The 14908-nt window shown below is 55.9% G+C and overlaps 1 protein-coding gene across 2 annotated transcripts in view; it reads left to right on the plus strand.

Moving 5' to 3' along the window:
• Positions 1–4833: 4833 nt before the first annotated feature.
• The window catches only part of NSD2 (nuclear receptor binding SET domain protein 2), an 88028-nt gene continuing 77953 nt past the window's right edge, over positions 4834–14908 (plus strand). For both annotated transcript variants that reach the window (XM_039232045.1, XM_039232046.1), the window contains exon 1: positions 4834–4920. The gene's annotated coding sequence lies outside the window, so the exon portion shown is untranslated. The remainder of the gene's footprint in view (positions 4921–14908) is intronic.

The following is a 14908-nucleotide window of genomic DNA, read 5'->3' on the forward strand; positions in this document are numbered from 1 at the left end:
CTTTGTATCCCAGCTCAGCTCTGGCATGGCGGCAGGGGGAAGTTCAATTTGACATCCAACAACGGTGGGTGGGTGTGGCTGTCCAAGAGGGGACATCCAGCAGGGAGTCCGCTTCAGACCAGGGGCTCGGGGGAGAGGGCTGGGCTGGAGAGGCAGAGCCGGAGCCCTCCCACTTCTGAAAGTCCTACACTGGCTGAAGAGTGGGTTTTGTGTGAGGGACACTGAGGAGTCATAGCAGGACTTTAATTTTATTTATCTATTTATCTATTTAATGTTTTATTTATTTCTGAGAGAGAGAGAGACAGCATGAGCAGGGAAGGGGCAGAGAGAGAGGGAGACACAGAGGCTGAAACACGCTCCAGGCTCTGAGCTGCCAGCAGAGTCCGGCGCAGGGCTCAAACCCATGAACTGTGATATCATGACCTGAGCCGAAGCTGGACACTTAACTGACTGAGCTACCCAGGCGCCCCACTTTTATTTATTTTTTTAATGTTTATTTTTGAGAGAGTGTGCATATGCAAGGCGGAGGAGGGCAGAGAGAGGGAGACAGAGGACCTGAAGCAGGGTCTGCACTGACAGCAGAGAGCCCGATGTGGGGTCAAACTCACCAACCACGCAACCCTGACCTGAGCTTAACTGACTGAGCCACCCAGGCGCTGTGAGGAGTCAAGCAGGATTTTAAACAGTTGGGTGACATGGTCAGTTTTGTGGTTTAGAAAAATTCCCTTGCTGTGCTGACAGTGGGGAGCCTGCTTGGGGTTCTCGCCCTCCCTCTGTCTGCCCTTCCCCCACTTGTGCACGTGCTGTATCTCAAAATAAAACTTTAAAAAAAATAAAACTTAAAAAAAAAATAGAGGGGTGCCTGGGTGGCTCATTCAGTTGAGTGTCCGATTTCGGCTCAGGTCACAGTCTCATGGTTTGTGGGTTCGAGCCCTGTGGCAGGCTCTGTGCTGACAGCTCAGTGGCTGGAGCCTGCTTTGGATTCTGTCTCCCTCTCTCTCTGCCCCTCTCCTGCTCATACTGTGTCTCTGTCTCTCTCTCTCAAGTAAAATACACATAAAAAAAAAAAAAAGAAAAACTGCCCTGGTTGAACGCAGAGTGTTTACTGGAGGGGGCGACGGCTCCCTCCTATTGGTGAGAGGCTGGGTTAGAGGAGATTTAGGAAGTGGAAACCCTGAGGGGGGTGGGGGAGTGCTAGGCTAGCTCGTGTGCAATCTCCAGGAAGCAGCTTTTGGGGGCACCGGAGTCTGTGTTTGCCTCCAGGACTGGACCCTGGTCTTGGGTTTTGGTTTGCTCTTGGAGGTGACCACTGCGACTCTGATAACAGGCCTCCTGGGAGCTTTGGGGGTCAGCGCCAAGGTGGAAGGAGAGAGGCTGGGCAGAGAGCGTGGAGAAGCCTTGTGCTCAGGCCTCTTAGCCAGGACTTGCGCGGGAGGCTCCTCAGCCAGGCTTCAGTCTGCATGTTGATCTTCCTTGCCTGACAGGGACTCCCGTGCAATGGAGGGTTGGCCAATGGGGCCCTGAGGAGCCCGGCAGTGCTGCCTGCTGGCTCCTGCTGGCTGTCCCAGCGGACCGAAGGGGCCCTCGGGCCAGGTGGGAGCCCAGGCAGAGCCAGGCCTTGGAAAAGGCAAGTTTCCAGTCTGGAGAGTATAGTGAGTGGGCAGGGCTGGGGAGGGGCTGGTGGGAGGGAGGGGTGGGGAAGGGCCCCCATCCCTGCTCTGCCCGGGCTGGGTCGTGCTCCCCCTCCTTGGAGGCTGGGGCCACCTGGGCCACGGGAGGAGGAGTGGCTGAAGACTGCCAGTTTCCACTTGGAAGCCCTCTTTATTTGGCCAGGGATGGAGAAAGGCTGGGGTCAGAGTGCACACATCCCCATGGAAACAGCAATGAGCCTGGCCCCTCGGGGACCCTGGCCCTGGCAGGGGATGGGGCTCCTTTGGCTAAGGGGCCTGGGTTTTGCGTTTGGCAGCAGCTCTTACGGGGAGGTCAGGCCGTGAGCCGCAGGACCTGTGACGAGGAGAAGCAGGGAGGCAGAGAGCGCTTTGGCCAAGGCCGCCCTGAGAGCAAGGAAGGGAGACTGCACTGTGCCCCCCGGAGCTGTAAGCCCGGAGTAGGCAGTTAGTGGAAGGCAGGCAGCCAGAAGGGCCACAGCTGCAGACCTCGTGGCCAGGGGATGCCCCACTCCTCTTGACTCCTTGTTCTGTTGCTGTGGGCAGGTCCCGAGGCCAGCAGGCAGGCCTGGAGTCCTCGGGTCCTAAAGACCTTGCCCAGCTTGGCCTTAGTCTAAGAGGGTGGGAGCTGAGATGGAGGGCAGCGCGCCATCATCTGTTAAGTGCCTGCCTCTGAGTACGGAGTTTTTGTCCAGAGAAATGACAGGAGTCCCAAGGAGACTCAGCGCCAGCTGCCGCCATCCCTGTGTGTCCAGGATCCCTCTGGGCACCCCCGGGGCTTGGGGCTTTGCCTCTCATGGCCCTCACGCACATGCCTGGGGCCTGTTTTCCATGTTTCCTCCAGCCTGTCCTGCAGGGAACTACCCAGACTCTCAGAATTTCCAAGCACTGCAAGAGCTGCCCCAGGGACGACCACCCACCTGCGATAGCCTCACACGTGAGCATGTTTTGGGGGCAGAGGTGTACACGCACCTGAAGGCCTCTTCACCCAACAGTCGCCCTGTGCGTGGGGGGTGTCCTTAGTCTTCTGAGGGCCTCTTTTTCACCTTGAGGGAGACTCAGTCATCGGAAATACGGTGTCCACAGGCGAGGCCCCTGAAGCATGCAGGCTGGGGGGGCTGTCCTGCTGGCCAGGCTTGCTGGAAAGGGCTCAGGACTTCATGAGACATCCAGGCTGGGCCCCGGGCGGCCTGCACTGGGCGGGAAAAGACCAGCCAGCCCCAAATCACTTTCTTCAAGAAAATCTAAACACACTTGCATGTTTTGAATAAATTTGCATATTGATCACACTATTCTAAATGCAATTTTTTTTTCAGAAGAGGAGCTTTAATTCCAAATCTGTGAAATCAAAGGAGACATGGTGGTATTTGTCTTGTACTCCAAGATTATAAGACCGTTGTCAGGTCTGTATCCCAGAGGGGTCCTGGGCCCCCAGAGGACCAGGACACCTCTTCTCCCCACAGCCAGATGGATAACGCGGTTAAACGCCAGTGTGGATGCGCCCCGGCCCAGCGGGATGCCTTTCCAGGAGCTCCGTGGAATCTGGCAGTGACCGCCGGGGAAAGGGTCTCTTCAGGTAGCTCAGCATCCCCAGCGCCCTGTCCTGTGAGGGCACAGCACACATCAGGACCTCATGAATGGCTCGCGGCTGAAAGTGTGTGCAATTCCGTAATTCCTCTCCCCCACGTGAGACACTGGGGAGGGTCTCCCCCTGCCCTGGCTTGCCCTGGGCCAGTCAGTCCCAGCTCTGGTGGGAAGCAGCCTGTAGCCGGTCAAGTTGGGGAGTCTGAAGTGCCAACGTCTAACGTCCAATTTCCTACCAGCGTCCTACACGGGCGGAACGGAACGACCGATTTAGCACCCCCCGTGCCCCCAGCCACACGGGACGCCGTTGCCCAGCGAGAGGAGACCCGCGGTGAGACGGCTCTTTGCAGCTGCGGCCAACACTGCAGAAGGCGGCGGCTGGAGGCTGAGCAGACGACCCTGCTGGATGGCGCCCGAGTGGCTCATCTCCGTGTCCACCACACCAGCCCTCTGTCCTTACCACAGCCGGAGTGGTGCTTCTCAAAGCCGTGCCCTGACCGCGGGCTGGCACTCCCGAGCCGCCCTGCCCCTCTGCCCCTCTGCCATGGCACGTCGCCCAGCAGTTCCAGTGACCGAGCCCCGACTCTGACCGCAGATCGCCCACTCCGCCCAGTTCCAGGTCGGACGGGAGACCGGGCGGGGGTGGAGGACGGCGGAACCCCCGCCCTGAGGTACAGTGCGAGCCGGCCCGTCCTCCGGCCGGCCTTCCACGCTCCCGCCCGTTGTTTGGGGCCATCGATGTGGAGTCTGCAGCGTAGGCTCCGGGAGCGCGGGCGTGTGCGGACCGGCAGCGGGAACTTGACCTCCGCCTCCGCCCGATCTCCCGCGCTCCGCGTGCGGGCGCCGTCTTCCTGCCCGCGGTAGGAGCGTGGGTGGCCACCTGCGAGCCGGGCGGGCGAGGGCCGCGTCGCGAGAGCCGGACGCGCGCGGCCGCCGGACGTCCCCGCCGCGCGCCCCCGGCAGCGGCCGCGATCGCGCGGGGCCAGCTCGCGGGCCGCGATTGGGCGCGCGGCCGTGACGTCACCTGGAGGCCGCTGGCTCCCGCCGCCGGCTCCCGGCTCCCGGCTCCGGGCTTTGGATTTCGCCGCCGCCTGGCGCGCGCCCGGCCGAGTAGCGGGAGCGGGGCGCGCGCTCTGCGCTCCTCTGAGGCGGGTCGCGGGGTCCCGCGGCCCCGGCCGAGTAGCGGGAGCGGGGCGCGCGCTCTGCGCTCCTCTGAGGCGGGTCGCGGCGTCCCGCGGCCCCGGCCCCCCGCGCGCCCCACCCCACCCTGTCCCGGTCCCCGCCCCGCGCGCCTCCCTCTGTCCCCTACCCCCGCCGGGTCCCCGCCCGCCCGCGCGCCCCGCCCGGCGCGGATTTGAAAAGTCCGGCCGCAGCCCCGCGAGCGCGGCAGCCAATCAGCGGCGCGCACTTTCCCGCGGCTTCTGCGAGGCGGCGGCGGCCCGGCGGCGGCGGCGGCGGGCGGGAGGCGCGGGGGCGGGGTCGGCGCCGCGCGCGGAGAGCCTCGGCCTGGCCGCGCTGCGCCCGCCGCCGCCGCCGCCGCCCCCTCCCCTCCCTCGGCCCTCCCTCCCCCGCGGCCCCGGCCCCCTCCCCGGCCTGCCGCCGCCGCCGCCGCCGCCGGAGCCGCCGCGCCGGGAGAGCCGCCGCCGCCGGAGGATGCGACGCACAACAGGTCACTGGAGCCGCCGGCCCAACCGCCGCCGCCGCCGCCGCCGCGGGCCCGAGCGGCTGAGGGGCGCGGGGGCCGCGGGGGCCGCGGGCCGGGGCTGAGGGGCCGGGAGCGGCGGGCGGGCCGGCGGGGCGGGGGTGGCCGCGGCTAACGGGGCCGGGCGGAGGGCGGCCGCGGCCATGTTGGGCCCGGCCGCCGGCGGCTGCACCTGTGCCGGCCTGCGGGCCGGGCGGCCTTTGTTCGCGGCGGCGCCGAGCGGGCCGGGCCGGCCTTTGTGAGGCGCGGGCCGGGGCCGGGGCCGGCGGTGGGAGGGGCGCGCCGGGCGGGCGGGGAGGCGCTTTTTGTCTGCGGACGGTCCGCGGGTGACACTCGCGGGCGCCGGCCGTTGGTCAGCGCGGGCGCCCCGGAGCCGGGCCCGGCCTTGGCAGGTGGAGGCGCGGGGACCCCGCCCGGGGCTGTCGGCGCGCGCCGCCCCGGCCCCCCCCCCCCCCCCGCCGGCGCGGACGGGGAGCCCCCGGGGCCCTCGGGGCGCGCGGAAGCCCGGCCGCTGACCGTGCGCACGGCCGCCGCGGCCCCACTCGCGAGAAGGGCGGTTGAAAATCTCGGCATTTAAAAAATGCTGGTGTTGAGTTTGGGTGGAAAGGTCGCGGGCCCGCGGCGGCCGTCCTCGCTCCCGCCGCTGTGCCCGGGCCGGAGCCGCCCCAGGTTTGACATCCAGGTGGAAACTTCGAATCGCAGCTGCCCTTCCGCCGCTGTGCGCTTGTGCAGAGCGGGGGCCCCGGGGTGCGAGCGTGAGTGTGAGCGAGTGTGAGCGAGTGGAGCCTGCGAGGAGCACGCCGCCGTGCTAGGGCGTGAGCGCGCGGCTGGGGCGCTGACAACCCACGCTCAGATTTTCAGGGCCTTGACTTTTAAATGAGTTAAACCCCGAGCTTCCTTGATTGCTGAACAACTTGAAGAGCTCACGTAGGGGCCTCGCGCACAGGTTACATTGTGTTTTGTGTATTTTAAATGAGGTTGTCAGGATGTTAAGTGAGCAGCCATCCCATTCACGCAGCTAGGACCTTAACTTTTCTTCTTCCAAGTGTTTTAAATGCCCTTGTTACCTGTGTAAATGAGAGGAGAACAATTACTGAGTGTAAGTGCAAACAGCAAGACGAAGGAAACCAGCCCTGTGCGCACAACCCTTTCCTTGTGTGCGCTTACCGCACAACCGTCCATAGTTCAAATCTAAACTACTGACTGGAAGTGAAGAGGACTCATGCCTTAAGCACCATTACTTTGAGTCATTTCCTTTTCTTGCATTTTCTCAAACGCCCGGCAGCCTTCGGTTTTGGGTTGCTGGTTGGTAAGAGAGGGCGTGCTGCATGGGGGTGAGTTGGTGAAAACTTTTGTGGAGAGCTCTGATCTCTTCAGTACAAAATCCTCCCTCCCAACTGCAGGGCTGCCGATTAGACTGGCCTCTGACTCCAGCTGTAAACTTCTAGTGTGAGAGTTTCAGATAAGTAGCTGAAGTTTGAAGAACGAGAGAGAATTTATTTTTATGTAACATAAACCGACCTGCAATTTGTGGAAGCACAGAGAGAAACAATAAACAGGCCACCAGGTGTGGCAGTGAGGCTTAGGGTTTTTACGCAGGTGATTCATGTGGAGCCCTGAAAACAGTAAGTACCTGCTTTACCGTGAGGAGCCCAGTGAGGAATTGCAGGAGTTAGAGACTCCGTGGCTTCAGTTAAGGAGTAGCCTTGCACCTGTTTGGATGTCCGTTCCTCCTACAAGTAGTCCCAACTTTGAAAAGTTTAGTCCTAAGGCAGAATGTCAGCTAATTAGTTACTTCCTTTTTATGGTTTGTCGCTGGAATATAAAGTAGGTGGGAGAGATTTAGTGAGAAGTGCTGGCAGATGATGGAAAACACCCATAAAAGGTGCTTCATGAGACAGAGGGTCTTTTTGTCACCAAGCCCATATAAGAGGATGCGCTAAGATGATACTGAAGTTTATCATCTAAATTTACTTTGTTCTGCCCTTTTTATTTTATTTACTTTTAAACATTTTTTTTAAAATTTATTTTTGAGACAGAGACAGAGCACGAGTGGGGGTGGGGCAGAGAGAGGGAGACACAGAATCTGAAGCAGCTCCAGGCTCTGAGCTGTCAGCACAGAGCCTGACACGGGGCTTGAACTCACAAACTGTGAGATCATGACCTGAGCCGAGGTTGGACACTTAACCAACTAAGCCACCCAGGCGCCCCTGTCCTGCCCTTTTTAATCTGGACAAATGAGCAAACACTTTAATTAGTCAGCAGGAACTGAAGATTTAAGCTTTACGCTCCCCTGTTCTGACACACGCTTCTGTTGCCGTTCTGGCCTGGCGACAGAATGTGTAGAACGCATGCGGTGTGTAGGGTAAGCGTCTCCGTTGCCTGAGCGTTGCTCTTCTTTTTTGCTGGACTCCGGTAAGTGTATCTTCATCTTTTTCCCCCAAATACGTGGCGCCCTGCCCTGACTCCAGGCCTTTGCACGGACGACTGTTAGGCCAGGAGTGCTGCCTGTCCTCCTCCTTGGAGCGCAGGGAACCCAGCCTTCTAACGGCCGTCTGTGATGACCTTTTTCCTCTGTTGGCTTAGCTCTTGAAGATAGGACTCTCATGGCCTTGGGCAGCCCCGCTCTGCTGGTGCCTGCTCACGGCAAGAACTCAGTAAATGCTGAATAAATGGGCACATGACTTAAGATAAACAAACAACCCATTTTAATGTCAACGTCTGGCCTCTTTGCCTCTATTTTCTGTAAGTCACGCTGGAGCAGGAAGGGATCCTCTGGAAGAAGCTGAGTGTGGAAAATAAGGGGCTGGCCTGAGATCACCCTGCTTCAGTCAGGGAGCCAAGACCACCTTTGCCAGGCAGTCTGTTTCCTTTTGCTTTTTTCATCATCGCTAACTCAGATGTTGAATAAAAATTGAAAGGTTGCAAGCATATAAGTATAATGAATAATAGACCTGTACCTACCACCATGATGAAGCCGGCAGTGATGTTTCCACTGTACCCACCTCTCTGTATCCCTGGGCACGGTAAGAAGACTGTAAAGTGTACAAAATACAAAAGAAGAGGTGAGTGGAAGGAGGGCTAGGCTCTTACTTTACACACTGTCTTTATATGATTTTAATTTTGAGAATGAGCATGTGGGGGAGGGGCAGAGAGGGAGAGAGAGAGAATCCCAAGCAGGCTCCATGCTGAGCCAGATGCAGGGCTCAGACTCAGGACTGTGAGATCACGACCTAAGTCGAAATTTAGAGTCCCACGAATAATCTACTGAGCCACCCAGGCGCCCTCTATATGATTTGTTTATTTCTTTTCCAGGAATGGTTATTCATACTAAGCTCTCTGGGGAGAAAAACTTAAGTTGGTTACCCCAGGGACTTGTCTGCATCTCTCATTTGTCTATTGGTTGCAGTATAGCTTCTGAAGGAGTTGATTGATTTGATGAAATTTGGATTGCTAGGTAAAAAATGAAGACAGACCACAAAGTAGTTTTGTCCTTGAGTCTGCCTTCCAAAAAGCAAGTGGCCACATAAGAGTTTTCAAAGCATTTATTTCTGTAATATTTAAATGGTTTCAACAGAACATAGAGGCATAGACGTTGCAAAGTCTTGGTTAAGCTGAGTGTTGGCCTCTAGCTCAAAGCCCTCAGCAGTGAGAGTTCCCTAGCAGGTGTATAGGGGACCACGGTTTATTCCTGGAAGGAGTTGGGACCTCAGTGTTTAAGCTGACTGGGTTGTCGTTGAAAGAGTTGATGGTGTAAGTTGTTTGTTACGCTGTTAAAGATATATCATCAGCGTCTTCATGTTTCCGTTAATGATTTGTGTGTTTCTGCTGCTGTATTCTGGAGGCCAGCAGATCAGAAAGTGTGTTTCTGATTCCAGCTTTACCACCTTCAGTCAGTTGTCTACACCCTTCCTGGACTGTGGAAAGTGCACACGTGATTATGTGAGGCCCCACTTTTCAGGGATCTCCATTGCCCTTCGGGGTTCGAGGCCAGTGTCTCCCTGGCTTCCCAGCTCTCACTGCACTTCTTTGAACTTCAGCCCATCTCTTGCTGCCACGCTTTTCCCCTGGGCATTTGCGTGATTGGTGCTTGCCACCCGCCCCCCATATATATGTGGGCACAGTTGGCTTTTCTTACCTCTCGCTCAGCTCTCTGCTTGGACCTCACTCCTAGGAGGCCACCAGGTCCCTCCCTGATTTGAGAGGCCCTCATAATTATGCTGGGAGCACTTTGTGCTTCACCCACGTTTGCCCACTCTCCATTCCCACTGCCCTTTGGCCCGTCGCTAGGACCATAGCCACATGTGGCCTCAGGCCATGGCACTTGCTGTTTCTTCTGCCTGGAATGCTCTGCCCTCAACACGTACAGGGCTAGCTCTTTGCCTGCCTTTAGGTCTTTGCTCAAACTTCTTCTCAGGCACCTTCCCTGACTGCTGACTTAAAAGATGCTAACACTCCCCATCTGCCTTAGCCTTCCCTCCATGGCACTTCTCTTTTGACACTGTGTGTATTTTATCCATCTGTCCGTCTACCTGACTACATTGAGAGGTCTGTAAGGATGGGTACTTTTTCTCTTCTGTCTTTCATTACTCTCCTACCCCCAAGTACCTAGGATGGTACCCAAGTGACCATCAGTCGCTCTGTGATTATTTGAATGAGTGGGTCCTCAGTTCTTTGATGTGGAGCGTGTAAGGTTTCAGAAGTGCTGGGAGCATGCTTGCCTACTGTGAGGTTGGAAAGGAGGTGTGCAGGTGACAGATGTCAGAGAGGAGGCTCATGGACATGAAGACATGGAGGCTCTAGCTCATGGAGTGCTGGAGAGTGGTGGCCCTCCAAGGCCCAGGAGGTAGGGGTGGGAAGAGTGGACAGGTGCAAGAAAGGGGGCTGAAGTGGTATTGATGAGCTGGGGCACAGCATAGGGCTCAAATTCAGGGGACGGATTTAGTCCAGTTGACTCTAGTATTCATAATTTGAAAGACCAGGTGGCTGGGGCACCATTTTTATCTCCCTGTGTACTAGCGAGAGGGAAGTCAGACCTAGTTTCTGATCTGTCTCTGTTCCTTCCAAGAAGAAAGCTCTGATCTCACCTGTCAGCCACAAGTACCCATGCGTGTGCGGTGCTTTGCCGTTCTCCTGGTAGCGGAGGCCCCGGGGCTTGAGCACGGCGCGTGGCCTGCATGCTTGTCCAGCATCTCTGTTGGCCGCTCTTCTGTGGCTGCTTGGAGACCTTGCCGTCCTGCTGCTGCAGCTCTGGCGACACGCCGGCTCTGTCCCTGTGGGTCTTCGCACGTGCCCCCACTTACTCCTGAGGTGTCCTGTTTGGTGCCTGCTTCTGTGCGGCCCAGCCTTCGTGTCTGTTGCCACTGGTGCCGCCCCCGTGGTACCAGGTACGGGGTCTTTGTTTCTTGGCTTTTTTGCTCCCAAGTTTGTCATGTCTTTGTGAGTGCTGGGCCCTGTCGTGACAGCACGTGGTATGGGCTCCTTCCCCTCCCTGTTCTCTAGGTGGTGACTGTTTTGGGGTCGGGGGGATCTTCTGACTTGTCTCCTGGTCTTCGAACAGTGCCAAGTACTCCATTAACAAGTGGGGACAGCTTTGAAGCCTTCTCTTTTCCTAAAGCTTTTTGTTTTGTGAAAATGTGAATGTCTGAGTTTTGAAATTAGAATATATATTAGAAATAAGAGGCTTCTGTGTTCTTTGCCCCAAAAGATTTGAAGATGGTGCCATCTGTGTAGAGCTTTTCTCTGCAGCTTTGAGCATTGAATATTCTTTACCTCTTATTGAATCCTCACAGCAGGAGACTGAATCCCAAAGATATTAAGTAATGACCCGAAGGCACAAGGCTGTGAGTGATTAGAGCTCCCGCAAGGCCTGACCTTCGATTCGGTCCTCTGGCAGCTACTGTTCTGCCTCTCGGGGGACATTTTAACATAAGCCTGTCCGTATGGGATCAGGAGGGTGGGCCATTATGTGTTTGTTAGTCACTATGGGGTGCACTTCCTTCTAACACTTCTTCACTCGTTGAGTGTCAGCTGTGTTCCAGTGATGAGCCAGAGCCTATGGCTTTCGTCCCATGGGGTTTACAGACCCGTGAAGACCTGTGAGGGGGATGGGACAGGGACCGCATCTTCGGGAGCCTGTGAAATAGCCTTCCCGAGTACTTGCCTTAACCTGACCAAGGGTCTCTGTCCAGCAACCAATTCATGGGAAATATAGGCGGAAAGGAAACGTTCAGCTAAAACCACAGGATTGCCGTCAGCAGAACTCAGACAAGACCAGTGACCTGATCTCTTTCACAAGGAACCAAAGTGTACTGTGGACGGTTTATTTGTGTCCACGACAGGCCGGTTAGAGACCTGGCTAAACCTCACCCGTGATGGCTGAGACACTTAGGAACTGGAACACTGACTAGATGTGTCATTAAGTTATTTGTTTATTTGTTTTTAGCTGCTTTAATGCTTTTGTTATGTTTAAGAAAAGAATTTGTGGGGTGCCTGGCTGGTGCAGTTGGTAGAGCATGTGACTTGATCTCGGGGTCCCGAGTTGGAGCTTGCTTAAGAAAAGAATTTGTACCTTTTAGAGACACATACAGCTACTTACCTATGAAATGATACACCACGTGGGATTTGCTTCACAATTCTGTGCAGACGGGGCAGTGAATGCGTGGCTGTCTGGATCAGGACTGGCCTAGGTTGGTGACAGTATGGGAGGTGGGGCCATGCCTGTTCCCCCAACCTTTATGTGTATTTAGACCCTTGGACGGGGGGTGGGGGGGGCAGAGGGTGAGGGAGCCGTGTGCAGAGCGAAGCTGTGCAGGTCGGAGGTGGGCAGGGATTTGGGTTTTCCTCCGGAGAGCAGTGTGAGGCCCTTGGAGGGTTTAAGGAAGGGCAGGCGTGTGTGTGAGACACGCATCTGTTTGCTTTGGACAGTGTCTTTGTCCGAGTCCTCTGTGGAGTCGGTGATGGGAGGGTTAGTAGAGGGGGAAGAGTTGGTACAGGAGGCCAGGCTGTGGCTGCTGTCCGTTTGTACTGGGAACTTTCCAGTCACCCTTGCTTTGCATGCCCTGTAGGTCTGAGTGGTCCTGCCCTCCCCGCCCCCCCCCCCCCACCATGGAGTTCCGTGTGGTCGTGTGATTTGCTTGGGACAATGAAAAGTGACCCGTCACTTCTGACCAGAGGATCTTAGAGATGTGTGCTTTATCATATTTTCTTTCTCCGACTCTCACTATGGAAGGACACAAACGTGTAGTGAAGCAGGAAAGAACCTCTCGGGTTGAGCCAAGTAACAAGTGATGGCTTTGGGGCTTGTCACTGCAGCATGACCTAGTCCAGCGGGTCCCTGAGCCTGGCCTCCATTCTGGCACCATCATTCACCTGGGAACTTGTTAGACACCATGTTCGCAGGGGCCTGCCCTTGACCTCGGAGTCCTAAGCTCTGGAGCAGGGCCCAGCATCTGTGTTCAAATGAGCTTTTCATGTGACTCTGATCCTTTCTGCGTCAGGAGAACTGCCTGTGACTCTGCTGGTTGATAAGCCAGTTGGGACCTCGTGGTGTTCGTCTGGTGAAGGATGCTGGTAGTGGGCTAGCGCCGAGGTTGTGGGTGTGGAGAGAAGTGGTGGGTGTGGGTAGGAAGGATTCTGGAGTAAGACTGATCAGACCTGCTTTTTGGGATGTGAGAGATGGTGTGGACAGAGATGTTCTGGGTGGCCCCTGGGTTCTTGTCTGATAAAACCAGATAGATGCAGTGCCATTCACTGTCTAGACGAAATATTCTTCTTTAAGCATTCATATCTACTTTGGTTTCAGGGTTCAGAAACAAAGAACAGCCTAGTAAAGAATCCTTACAACTTCTGTAGATTTCTTCATTGAAATATCACAGTGAAGCTCACGTTGACCCCCCCACCCCATTTGAAATTGCGTCCTGTCTGCTCCCTGGATCCCTTCTGGCTGATTATTTTTTTCTCCACAGCAATTGTTAGCTTGTTTATTGCCCCTTCCTCCTTGGGTGGAAGCTTCTTGAAGGCAGGACACTTGTCTCTAGTTCACTTCTGTGCCCCTGCAAGCACTTGGCCAAACAGATAATTGCCTGTTGAGGTGTCCGCACCGGATACGGTCACCGTGGCCAGATCTGAGAGCAGGCCGCACCCACCCACCACAGCGTTTGTGGGTGACGGGGGAGGGGAGTGGGGGGTGCAGGTGATGTAGAAGCACTCAGGTTTTGGTGTGCTTGTGACTGGGATGCTGCTGAGCACTGCCCAGCGTCTGGTGATGAGGCCCCTTTGTTCTCGTCTCGCGTGAAGGCCTGGGATGGAGGCAGGAACTGGCTTGAGGGCGTGGGGAAGCTTTCTGACTTCGGGCAGCTTAGTCTTCCTCAGGTGGGAGAGAAAAAGCAGGTTTTTTGAAAGCAGCAATACCCAAAATGAAAGCTCGCAAATGAGACTGTTGACAAAGCTCTGTGGTAGGTTTTCTTTCTCTCGTTCTGTTTCTGAAGTTGTACGTTTATCTGGGGAACTGGGTTGGGTTTAAACATCATGATTGTTGGGTCCTTTTCTGTCTAGTTCTGAAAGTTGTATGAAAAAGTATTTGTTTCCTTAAAATTCAACCACTTATAACTTCTTTGGAAAAAAAGTAATAATGGTTCTTGTTTGTCCCCTGTCTATCTTTGGAGGCTGAGCTCGCGTGCACCTCTCAGACGGCCCAGTGCCCTTGGCTGCTTTAGGGATCTGTGTGAATTAGCGGCTGATGTCAGGAAAGGGCAGAAACGGTGGCATCCCGTGCGCTCCTGTCGGCCGCCGGCCCGCCATGGGTCAGTAGAGTGTAACTGAGGGCTGTCTTCTGGTTCAGAAGAAATCATCAATTGTTACCCTCCCTACTTCCTTTGGAGAGGGGCCTTGATTATTTTTGTAGGTTGATCAGCTTCTGAGATAGAGGAAATCTGTGTCTTCATGGCCCATTACAAGCGAAAGGATGTTTTAATAGCAACTCCTTCTTCCTTTACCAGCAGCTTCTCGAGGTGCCCCGGGGAGATTCCTTGGGGCCCAGCATGGCCAGCGCGGGTGTGGGAGGGACGTGCACCTGCTGTTGCCTGGGACCAGGCAGCCTCTCTGGCCCACGTGGCTGGCGGCCGCTCCTGGCCGAGCCCCTTTTGTGGGCTGTCCGTGTCCCCTAGAAACTGTCGTCGTTTCCCATGGTCTTTGCCAGCTATGTGTCCTCCGCGATCAGGCGAGGTCTTGGTGCGGCTTCTTCACAGCTGTCCAGGTCCTGGCACCACCTCGCTGCTGCTCTCCCTTCGTGAGCCGCTCTCCGACAGGAATGATGGGCGGGGTGGGGGTGGAGCAGAAACCGAGTTGTGAGTTTTCGCCCGGAGTTCATAGAAATCTCTCTCTCTTTCTTTCAATCTGTATCACTCCCTATAAGTAATTTTTTAAAATGTTTTATTTATTTCTGAGAGAGGGAAAGAGACGGCGTGAGCAGGGGAGGGTCAGAGAGAGGGAGACACAGAATCTGAAGCAGCTCCAGACTCTGAGCTGTCATCACAGAGCCTGACGCGGGGCTCGAACCCATGAACCATGAGATCATGACCTGAGCCGAAGCCGGACGCCCAACCTGTTGAGCCACCCAGGCGCCCTAGAAATCTTATTTTTAAGGATGCACGAATTCTTTTTTTTTTTTTTTTACAAATAGGTTTTTGTTTTGTTTTTTTAATGTTTTATTTATTTCTAGGAGAGAGACAGACAGCATGAGTAGGGGAGGGTCAGAGAGAGAGGGAGACACAGAATCTGAAGCAGGCTCCAGGCTCTGAGCTGGCAGTCAGCACAGAGCCTGATGCGGGGCTCGAACCCACGAACCGCGAGATCATGACCTAAGTGAAAGTCGGATGCTTAACCGACTAAGCCACCCAGGCGCCCCATTTTTTTTTTTTTTACAAATAGTTTATTGCCAAGTTGGTTTTCATAT

The sequence above is a fragment of the Hyaena hyaena genome, unplaced genomic scaffold (assembly GCF_003009895.1).
Source record: "Hyaena hyaena isolate Hyena2069 unplaced genomic scaffold, ASM300989v1 scaffold_63, whole genome shotgun sequence".
NCBI classification, from domain to species: domain Eukaryota; kingdom Metazoa; phylum Chordata; class Mammalia; order Carnivora; family Hyaenidae; genus Hyaena; species Hyaena hyaena.